Below are 10,693 nucleotides of genomic sequence, written 5' to 3'. Positions count from 1 at the left end.
CGATTATTCGATGCGGGATCGAGGAAAAGACCGGTGACGATTGTGGCAATTTAAAATGTGGTATTCTATTTTAAGTTGAGGACGGGGCATTTTAAATAATTTATAGAGTTTTAGTATTTTAAGAGCCTAACATATTGATTAGGTGATTTTTATGATGAGAACTTTTAAATATCTAACACTTGTGCGAATTATTTTAAATTGAGGGATTTTATTAAAGTTTGAAGAGTGTTAGTATTTTAATTAGTTGTTAATTATTTAATTAAGCAATAATTTCCCCTAATTTAACTACACAACTCACGCACACACACACACTTTTTCATGCCTACACACACACCCCATCCCCCTTGCACTTTCATTTTTATTTTTGAAGAGCAAACCTAGGGTTCCTAAAGCTAGGGTGCAGCCGCCCCTCTCTGGATTTTCCAACGAGCTTTCGTTGATTTTTCTTCAAGAAAATCGCGCCACGTTCGTCCCGGATCAAGCCTTGCTTCCTTCCCTCTTTGGTATCGCCGTTTCGGTAAAATTTATCATCTAAAAGGCACGTATAATCTCTCTTTTGTTGCGTCGATCATGTCATATTATGTGTTGCATTATTTTATGCGTAAAATTCATGCATGATGTTCATAGTTTGAGCGGATAATTGATTGGATTGATTTTGAAGGAAAATTTTTAGATCTAAATCATGTTTTTACTGTTCTTCTTAAAACTGCGAATTGTCGGTCGAGATTTTGAGAAACCTTTTAACACAAAAAATGTAGAACATTTTGATATCTTCGATTTGATATATGATTCAAATTTTTGGACAAAAATTGAGTGAGTTATGGTGTTTTTAGTGGGACTGCTCAAATTGCGTTTTCAGAAAATTATGATGTTGATGCGTTCTTGAAGTTTAATGGTTGCAGGCGTCGTTGGGGATCGACGGATTATCGTTTCTGCGTCTACGTATATTTAGCATGACGTTGGGTTGTATATTGGTGTGTCGTTTCACGTCGTTAGGCTCTTGGGAGAACGAGTAGTCGTGTAAACCATTTTCTGTCAAAGGTTTTGTTTATGGAGTATTGAGTTATTTGGGACATGTGGTTGCATTGGGGGCAATCATATAGGTTCGAGTCATTGATGTAGTATCCTAAGATGGCCTCGTGGTGTCGATTCATGGTCCGTTCGATCGAGTCTAGACTGTTAAGAAAACCCTGTTCAGAATTTTCGTATGTTGGCTTGTCCCGCAGGTACACGGACCCATGGACGAACCCTGGCACGGGGACCGTGCCTTTGTTTCCTTTCGGTGTCAAAATTTGCGAGGCTCCCCGGACCCCTACACGGCCCCTGACACGGGGTCCGTGTCCACCCTTCTTTTCAAAGTCCTTCTTATCCAAACCTACACGGACCCATACACGGATGTAGGCACGGGGTCCGTGTCCCTTACATTTTGGGAAAAATTTATAGTATGCTTTGAGGGTGATGACATGGTTTAGTACGATGCTTTATAAGGTCGAGTCATGGGAATTTTAGAACGTCCTAAGAAATTGAATGAGCTCGTAAGTAAGCATAATATTTTCGTCTAAGTTATACAAGTTAAGCTTTGAATTCACGTTAGTATGTGCAGCAACGGCCCTAATCGAAGTCCAACGAATTCCTCAATGCCAAGTAAGTATGTTGACGTGCAAAGAAAACATTTTCAAGTTTTTGAGGTATGCTAAATGTATTGTGACCAAATTATGTTTAGGATTGGAAAGCGTTAAATTATGAACGGGGACCAATCCGCCCGTTAAATTATGAACGGGTTTAGAACGAGATTGGAAAGCGTTAAATTATGAACGTGGACCAATCAGCCCGTTAAATTATGAACGGGGATCTCATGTATGTGGCAGTGGATACGTCCCTGTCATCCCAGTACTATGGTTTACTCTGATCAGGCGAATTATGTTATGGGTCACTTGCTTTGAAACATATTTCTACGAAAAATGATGAAGTTATGTATGTTCAAGTATGCAAGCATGTTAAGAAAGTTTATGTTGACGGCACGTCTAATTATGTACGTACGTATGTTCAAGTTCATTTTGCAAGTTCAAGTTTCAAGTATGTATGTCCTATTTTAAAGTTGCATGTGGTTTTATTATGTATTACTTGCTATTATAGTTTATACGTGTTGAGTCTTTAGACTCACTAGACTTGATCGATGCAGGTGAGGATGTCTATGAGGAGACAGGGGGTGGCAACCAAGGAGCAGGCTTGGACTGAGCGGGAAGCTAAACCCGAGGACCGCCCACGTCATTTTTAATATTTTTATGCAAGTTTAAATTCACTCTGATTTATGTTTTGATACGAGATGTGTTGAACAAGCTTTTCTTTTAACAACATTTTTATTGGTGATGGTTGATTCCAAAGATATTTTATGAATGATGAGTTGACGTCCGTATGGATGTTTAAATTTAAGAAAATTTTTAATTTTTCTGCAAATTTTAAGTAGAAAAAGTACGGCACGTCACAGATGGTTTCAGAGCCAGGTTCTTGTAAAGGGTTATGCCTACTGCCAGTCGCAAGAAGCTCTCGAAGTCACACCTCAAGTCTGTGAGTTTTAAAATTTTGCATTATGTATGTAGTTAGCATTGAATCTTGATTTCAGCATGTCCATGTTTTAAGTTAAATTTCGTGCATCTTAGGATATTGTTATTGTATCCATGCATATTGGGTTTACGTGTTGGGTAAATTGTTGGAACAGTATGCCTCCCAGACGTCTGATTAACTGGGAAGTTAGGGATGAGAACAGAGAGCATCGCGATGAGGAGAGGGTCACCCCTCCTCGTCCACCTCCGGATATGCAGGCGCAGCTGCTTGCAGGTATGACGCAGTTCTTCGCGCAGTTTGCGGGGAACCAGGCTGCAGCAGTGGGTGCAGGGGAGAGGCCTAGGCCTGAGGCTGTCTACGAGAGGATCAGAAGGATGAGTCCAAAGGAGTTCTCGGGTACCACTGAGCCGATGATAGCGGAAGGATGGATTAAGTCCATCGAGGTAATCTTTGATTTTATGGAACTGACCGATGCTGATAGGGTCAGGTGTGCATCGTTCCTTCTGTCAGGGGACGCTAGACTATGGTGGGAGAGTGCGTCGGTGGCAGTTAACTTGAAGACCTTGTCTTGGCTTGATTCAAGGAAGTGTTCTTCGCCAAGTACTTCACTGAGGAAGTACGAGCCAGACTGACTAGGGAATTTATGACGCTACGACAAGGAGACAGTAGTGTTGCAGATTTCGACCAGTTGCAGGGAGCTACAGTGTTCTCTAAGATAGATCTTCGATCAGGGTATCACCAGCTGAAGTTGAAAGATGCAGATGTTCACAAAACGGCCTTCAGGACTAGATGTTCACAAAACGGCCTTCAGTACTTGTTCGACCAGTTACAGGGAGCTACAATGTTCTCTAAGATAGATCTTCGATCAGGGTATCACCAGCTGAAGTTGAAAGATGCAGATGTTCACAAAACGGCCTTCAGGACTAGATATGGGCATTACGGGTTCTTAGTGATGCCATTTGGATTGACTAATGCTCCAGCAATTTTCATGGACCTCATGAACCGAGTATTTCAGCCTGACCTTGATCAGTTCATCATATTATTTATCGACGACATTCTCATTTTCTCGAAAGATCATGAGGAGCATAGTCAGCACTTGAAGACAGTTTTGCAGACTATGCAGAGTCGCAAGTTATTTGCGAAATTCAGTAAGTGTGAATTTTGGTTGGAGAAAGTAGCGTTTTTGGGGCATATAATATCTAGCAGTGGAATTGAGGTGGATCCAGCCAAGGTGGCAGCCGTTAAAGATTGGGTTGAGCCGAAGAATGCATCAGAAATCCGCAGCTGTTTGGGTTTAGCCGGTTACTACGGTAAGTTCATCCAGGGATTTTCGTCGATAGCAGTGCCACTCACTTCACTGACCAAGAAGAATGCTAAATTCGCGTGGAGTGACGAATGCCAGAAGAGCTTTGACACTTTGAAGCAAGCTCTTATTTCAGCACCTGTGTTAGCCATGCCGACAGGGCAAGGGGATTTTGTGCTATACACCGATGCATCTAAGCTCGGGTTAGGTGCAATGTTGATGCAGCAGGGTCGGGTTATAGCCTATGCTTCCAGGCATTTGAAAGTGCATGAGAGGAACTATGTTTGCGTTGAAGATTTGGAGACACTACCTGTACGGCGAGAAATGTCAGATTTTCACTGATCACAAAAGTCTCAAGTATTTCTTCACGCAGAAAGAACTGAATATGAGACAGAGACGGTGGTTAGAGCTGGTCAAAGATTACGACTGCGAAATTAGCTACCATCCGGGAAAGGCTAACGTTGTAGCAGACGCCCTGAGCAGAAAAGTAACAGTCATGGCACAGTTGTCAGTGCAGAGACCTCTTCAGTCCGAGATTCAGAAATTCGGTCTAGAGATTTATCGTAAGGGAAGAGTTCCCAGACTATCTAATCTGACAGTCAAGTCTGATTTGCTAGACCGTATCCGTCAAGGACAGTCTTCAGATGAACAGTTACAGAAGTGGAGACTGAAAGATGAAGCCAAGGGCAGTATGCTCTACTCAATGTCAGACGGTATTGTGAGATACAAGGGAAGAATGTGGGTGCCTAATGTAGATTCGATCAGAGAAGATATCTTAACAGAGGCACATGCATCTCCGTATTCAATCCACCCAGGAGGTACCAAGATGTACAAAGTGAAAGGGGATCGGTTACGGTGACCGGAAGCGCAACGGAAGTTTAAAATTTTTTATTTTTATGGAATATTTTCGGCCACCATGAGGATATTGTGTAGCAAATACAACAAACACCAAATATCATACATAGGGTGTTTTAGAATTTACCTATCAATCTCAAGAGATTGATGAATGGCACCAACCAAGTTGTAAACAACTTGGCTCTTCATGGATGACAAGTCTACAAGCTCTCCTTCCTTCAAAAATTAGGCTCACCACTTGCTAGGTAAATCCCCTCTTAATTTGCACTGGAAAATTAAGATGATTTTTCAAGGAGAAGAATAATTCTTCCTCAACACTTGAAAAAGAAAAAGAGAGAAAAACTTGAGAGAATGTCAACCCAAAGTTTCGGCCATGCTCATGTCTAGGAGGGAAGGAGAAATGAGTTAATTCCTTGTCTTGGTTGTGAGAAAAGTAAAAATCAAAAAGTTGCATGCCATACAATTTTTAATTCAAAAGAATTCTCGAACCTTTCATCTCCCAAGTATGCAAAACCTAAAGGGCTTGTAACATTTACAAAGGGCCCATGGACTTTTAATTTAAATTGTCTCAAACACATTTGAGCCCAATTAATCCTTACTTGATTTTACTCAAGCCCACTAGTTTAATAATTATTTACAATTGGGCTCTACAAGGCCCAATGTTATTTAATTAATACAACACTTGAATTAATTTAATTATTTAGACTCTACTAGGCCCACTAGTGTTTAATTAATTCAACATTTGAATTAATTTAATTTAGTCCATAATAATGTTTATGAAAATCACAATTTTCAAATACATTATTTACTTGTCCAACTTTTAATTTAGGAACACTTCCATAAAATAAAATTTACATTTCTCTCATAGAAGTCATACTTCTATTTTTCCTTACGCTTATAAACGCATTTATAAGCCGTTCAACACATTGAACTATTTTACTTCTCAACGGGATCTAGAAAGCTAGTACTTGTGTGGCCCTCAATGGTTCACTGATACAACTAGCCGTGGGTTCACATCTCCATGTGGTTCGGACTTAACATGTCCTTATACGAGCATACCCCAATTGCTCCATTCTTACTTATCAACTCCTTGATAATAAGAACGTCAGAACTCTAGTCTGATAGTACCCAACCAATCATGTTAAACGCCAAGCAGCATCGCTTACATGATTCCCTAGGTATCAAATGATAGTGCCTGCAAGAACTATTCTATTATGATTAGTGTACAGTACGGTCCCTTCATCTCATATATCCCGACCGATTCGACAACCATTGGTATATCGAGAGGTGTCAATGAATCGGTACTATGAGTCATGTCGTAGTTGCATCGATGGTGTCATCTATGAAACCCTTTTCATAATTACCACCATACTCTGACCAGAGATTTCAAACTACATATACATGAAAAACACATAGGATATCCATACCCGTAGGTAAGCGGTGAATCCCCGACTACAATGCATCGACTCCTATATGTTTCGACAGAACACCCAACCTTGCCACCTGATGACCCCATGAGAGTCGGTAAACAAGTCAAAGTGTAATTCTAGCACATAGAGTCTCAATGTTGTCCCGGGTCATAAGGACTAATGGTGTACAACCATAAACTAGGACTTTTCCACTCGATAAGTGAGAACCACTTGGAAAGTCCTTTAATGGAGGGTTGTTCAGTGCACTCTACCAGGAGCACCTATCTGCATGCTCGGACATCACAATGTCCCCTACCAATGAAACATGGTACTCACATCGCAGATACTAGTCTCAAGCTCGAGCGGCCTATATCCTTCTTAGCGGCGGCTGAATCGACTAGGAACCGTTTAGAATATACAGTATTCCAAATATGAGTTTCATGATACTCATCATATGAGCATCTCATATTCTTTCTACTATTTGTATATTCAAGGGCTTTATCTATGCAACTAGCATGGGTATACAGATAAAGATGTGCCAAAACAATAATTTCAAATATTATTAAAATAAAGATTGTTTATACATAGAGTTTCATTGTGAACACTCGACCAACACTTGGCTCGACGTGCACCTACTCTAACAATCTCCCACTTGCACTAGAGCCAACTACCCATATACTTCAAACCCATTGATTCGCGATGCTTCTCGAATAATGGTCCCGGTAAAGGCTTAGTTAGTGGATCAGCAACATTATCTGCGGAGCCGACTTTGTCGATCGACACTTCTCCTCTTTCCACAATCTCTCGGAGGATGTGGTACTTTCTCAATACATGTTTGGACTTCTGATGAGACCTTGGCTCCTTCGCCTGAGCTATGGCTCCCGTGTTGTCACACATCACCGGGATAGGAGAAACTCCATTAGGAATGACGCCCAACTCTTGGACGAAATTCTTAATCCAAACAGCCTCCTTTGCTGCAGCCAATGCAGCAATTTATTCGGCCTCAGTGGTAGAATCCGCAGTGCTGTCTTGCTTGGAACTCTTCCAAGAGACAGCACCACCATTGAGCATGAATACGAACCCAGAGGTTGACTTTGAGTCATCGACATCGCTTTGGAAGCTAGAGTCGGTATAGCCTTTCAATTTAAGTTCTCCACCCCCATAAACCAAGAACAACTTATTGGTCCTTCTCAAATACTTGAGGATGTCTTTAACTGCTTTCCAGTGTAAAAGACCAGGGTTGGATTGATATCTACTCACTACAGTTAGTGCAAATGCCACGTCAGGACGTGTAGATATCATCCCATACATGATACTACCAATTGCCGAAGCATACGGAATGCGTGTCATCGCCGCTATCTCTGCATCAGTCTTGGGAGACATAGACTTGGATAGGGACACGCCATGACACATTGGTAGATGGCCTCTCTTGGACTCATCCATCGAGAACCGCTTCACGAGGGTATCAATGTATGTGGACTGGGTGAGACCAAGCAATCTTCTTGATCTATCTCTATAGATCTGTAGTCCCAATACAAAAGATGCTTCACCCAAGTCTTGCATCGAGAACTTACTTGCCAACCATATCTTAGTTGATTGCAACATTACTACATCATTTCCAATGAGTAGAATGTCATCAACATAAAGCACAAGGAATGTCACAGCACTCCCACTGACCTTCTTGTACACACAGGGTTCCTCTGGATTCTTGGTAAAACCAAACTCTTTGATTGTACTATCGAATCTGAGGTTCCAACTCCTAGATGCCTGCTTTAGACCATAAATAGATCTCTGAAGTTTGGATACCATATGCTCACTTCCGATAGATGTAAACCCTTCAGGTTAAGACATGTAAATCTCTTCCTTAATATCCCCATTAAGAAAGGCTGTATTGACATCCATCTGCCATATCTCATAGTCATACCATGTAGCTATGGCTAGCAATATCCGTATGGACTTGAACATTGCAACTGGAGAAAAGGTTTCCTCATAGCCAACACCTTGCCTCTGAGTATACCCTTTTGCTACCAATCGAGCCTTGAAGGTCAATACTTTACCATCCGCCCCAAGTTTCCTATTGTAAATCCATTTACACCCTATGGGAACAGTTCCCTCAGGTGGATCCACAAGATTCCACACTTGGTTCGAATGCATGGAATTCATCTCAGATTCCATAGCTTCAAGCCATTTGGATGAATCGGCATCAGATAACGCTTCCTTGAAGGTCCTTGGATCACATCCAAGGTTAGACTCATCATGGCCCTCTTCAAGAAGCAGACCCTACCTCATAGGTGGTCTCGAGACTTTCCCGGATCTTCTAGGAGCTTGTATCTCCTCTCTTGGCTCCTCGGGTGTGGGATCTACAACTGTGGGTGTCTCTCGAACCTCTTCGAGTTCTATCATCTCGCCTTTTCTATCCAATAGAAATTCCTTTTCCAAAAAGGTTGCATTACTAGAAACAAACACCTTTGTGTCTTGGGGATGATAGAAATAATATCCAACTGAATTCCTTGGATATCCCACAAAGTAGCATAAAATGGATCGACTATCCAATTTATCTCCCACTACCTGCTTCACATAAGCAGGGCAACCCCATATTCTAAGATAAGAATATTTGGGTGGCTTACCCATCCATATGCCATATGGTGTCTTATCAACTGCCTTTGTATGGACATTGTTCAACAACAGTGCCGCTGTCTCAAGCGCATATCCCCAAAAGGATGGCGGCAACTCCGTGAACCCCATCATAGACCGAACCATGTCCATCAAAGTCCGGTTACGACGCTCCGAAACACCATTCAATTGTGGTGTAGCGGGCGGAGTCCACTGCGAGAGAATCCCATTCTCCCTAAGATACTATTGGAACTAGGCACTCAAGTACTCACCACCTCGATCCGATCGAAGTGTCTTGATGCTTCGTCCCGACTGCTTCTCTACTTCACTTCTGAATTCTTTGAACCTTTCACATGCTTCAGACTTGTATTTCATCAAATACACATACCCATACCTCGAAAAGTCATCGGTAAAAATGATGAAGTAGGAATATCCATGCTTAGTGGTGATGTTAAGCGGACCGCACACATCTGTATGGATCAAATCCAATAACCCTTTGGCTCGCTCACATGGCCCTTAAAGGGAATTTTGGTCATCTTTCCTTTTAGACAGGATTCACAAGTCGTTAGAGCATTAATATCAGACATATCAAACATGCCTACTCCCACTAGCTTGTTCATCCTTCTTAGGAAAATATGTCCTAATCGAGCATGCCACAATTGTGCCGAATTTAGAGTATCTTATTTTCGCTTGTTTGTTATTGTTATAGCTTGGACATTGTTTAGTGGAATATCTTTCAATTTTTAAGTTGTAGAGATCGTTTTCAAGTTCTCTAGTACCAATTAAACATTCATTCTTGTAAATGTTGCAAACACCTTTGCTATATAAACAAGAAAATCCATCTTTATCAAGCATAGAAATAGAAACAATGTTTTTCACCAAATCTGGTACAAACAAAACATCTCCTAAAATTAACTTAAAGTCATTGTTCAGAAGTAAACAAACATCTCCTACGGACTTGGCAGCAACTCTTGCTCCATTGCCCATCCTCAAGAAGGTCTCACCTTCCCTTAGTCTCCTACTTCTTCCCATCACCTGACACTCATTACAAAGATGTGAGCCACAGCCGGTATCTAATACCCAAGAAGTAGAGTTAATTGAAATGTTTACTTTGATATAGAACATACCATTTCCAGAACATTTCTGGGCAAGATATTCCCTGTAGTTACGCCTCCAACGTCCAGGCTTCTTGCAGTGATGATAGATGTCAGCAGTCTTGTCAGCTTTAACTTGTGTAGCTGTCCCAACGGGATTCGGAGCTTGCCTCTTCAAGGGCACGTTCTTCTTGGGATGTTGGAAAGAACGCTTTTTTCCCTTCCCATGTGGACCAATCTCCGTACCAGATGAAGAACCCACATAAAGAACCGACTCCTCATCATTCATAGAAGCCTGCATATAACACTTATGCTTTCAAGTCATGGTCACACCATTCCTTGTAAGTCTGCAATTCCTCAGGAGTGCAGTCCATCGGAGCCTCAACAGGGGGCGACTCAGTAAGTGTATACGCTATCCTTTCCGAATTCAAGACGATTTTCAGGTTTCTTAGCCAAGTGAGGTAATTAGGTCCAGTTAATATGTGTTTTTCGAGTATTGCAGATAGCGGATTGCGAATCGAAGACATTGTCAAATTTGTACTGAAGAGTAAAACAGATAAATGTTGTTGACTATTTTAAAATATTTAGTAAGATATGAAGTATGAACTTTTACTTCATAAATTTTCGCTCCCACTGTTTTGACATTTTCAATACCCCCTAGTGAAAACGGGAAACTCCTTTCCTCAGTAGGTACGCAAGGTCCAATTAGCGAATTATGATCCCGAATAATATCAGCCAATCACAATTCCTAAAAGGTAGTTTCCAATTGCATCTCCATGCAACCCTCTACGTAAACTTTTGTCTCACGTTTGATTAGGACCCAATAATATGACGTCGTTCATCTTTACGTGTCA

The sequence above is a fragment of the Primulina huaijiensis genome, chromosome 4 (genome assembly GCF_012295235.1).
Source record: "Primulina huaijiensis isolate GDHJ02 chromosome 4, ASM1229523v2, whole genome shotgun sequence".
Taxonomy (NCBI): domain Eukaryota; kingdom Viridiplantae; phylum Streptophyta; class Magnoliopsida; order Lamiales; family Gesneriaceae; genus Primulina; species Primulina huaijiensis.
This window is presented reverse-complemented; position numbering follows the sequence as displayed.